This window comes from Seriola lalandi, unplaced genomic scaffold (genome assembly GCF_002814215.2).
Source record: "Seriola lalandi dorsalis isolate HSWRI2012SDOR001 ecotype SW California unplaced genomic scaffold, Sedor1 jcf7180002054769, whole genome shotgun sequence".
NCBI lineage: Eukaryota > Metazoa > Chordata > Actinopteri > Carangiformes > Carangidae > Seriola > Seriola lalandi.
The window spans coordinates 414,067-415,670 of NW_019525322.1; positions in this window are offsets into that span (position 1 = coordinate 414,067).

The window sequence follows — 1,604 nt, forward strand, 5'->3', positions numbered from 1 at the left end:
ATCAGCTTAACAAAACCAAACTGTTTTTCAAAACAACAGAAAAAAAAGTCATTTGAACCAAACTCCTTTGACCACCAGCTCTCTGGCTCTCTGGATGGGAGGAATATTTTCCCCTCTGGTGCACCGACAGGAACTGCCTGCAGTGCCCTCTTTACCTCCGACCCAATCAAATCCTGTATAGTTTTTATTTCTGAAATTTGTTATTTTAGGATGACAGAGATTTTTAGTCAGCTACGTTGAGGAGCTGAAATATGTAAATATGTATTTGGGTCAGTTACAGTGACCATGTTTAGTTGGTGTTTTTTCCGAATTTGAAATTGTTTATTACCACTTTGGGAGAAAAAAAACAAGAAAAAAAACTGTATGTAAATCTTTCCAAATATTCCAAAGAGAACAAATTGGCCATAAAGTTCAGCTTTTATATACGTTGTTTTACTCAGAAAAAATATGTTTTGGCAATTTGAAATGTCTTGGGAAAACTCTAAATCTAAAATATAGATGCAGAACTATTCTGGGCATTTGTCCAGGTTACATTTTGTTTTCCGGATGATATTATTATTATAATTATTATTATTATTATTATTATTATTCTAGCCTCTACATTTTCAAACCAGACCTCCTCTCTTGGGCATTGTCGTGATTATTGGACATGTTTGAACCGCAGCACTTGGCTTGATACTGGAGTCAAAGCATTTTTATTTTTGGAGAGGAAATGTGGATTTATAGCTCCAAAATGACAGTGAGATGTTGAATGTATCTTTAAGGCGACCACCCTTACATACATGTTCATCCAATAAAGATCCCTTAAGTCATATTTATTTTTCCACAGTGGATTCTGTCTCAGCTTGACTCCCAACAGGGAGTCAAGTTTCTCTCTTTTAGATGCATGTACACCAGCAAATTACAAACTCAAGATTCCTGTCTTCTCTCATTTGAACTAGTCACACATTTATTTAAAAGCTAGTTGATTTTGTTTTTTTCCCCCTTAATTATGAGGGGGTAAATGCAAATGAGTCCATAATTAATACAAGCCGTGAAGGCGTGTAGGCCCGCATTTCCATTTTAGAGAGCAACCAGTTTAATCCTCTCTGTCTTAAATTGAAACACTAACATCTCTCCTTGCTTCAGGGAGACCAAGTGTCTTTTTAAACTGCGGCGTTAAAAAGCCCTAAATATTGAGCCGGGAGACATTTGATCGAGGCGTAATTGAATGCAGCGCTGTAATGGCGTGATAATTACTCCTGCGCCCTGAGTTGGTTTCTCCAAAATAACCTGCAAGAATTTCACTGCCTCAGATGCGGTAATTACGTAGGTGGGGCCAGGTTAGGGGGTCAGATGTAAGTGTGTGTGTGTAATGTGTTCGTGCTCGCAGGCATAAACGCATTATAAAGAGGGGGGAGGGGGGGAGAGGAGGAGGAGGAGGAGGGGGGTTGCGTCAGTTCTCTGGCAAGGTTGTTTTGGACGAGCATGTTTTTACCAGTGAAGGCCGCACTGAGAGCAGAGGAGGCAATAAAAGCAAAACAGATTTCATGCAAATTAATTGCCCCAATAAAAAACACCGTCCTTGTGCAAAGAAATTACCCCCCCCCCCCCCCCCCCCCCCC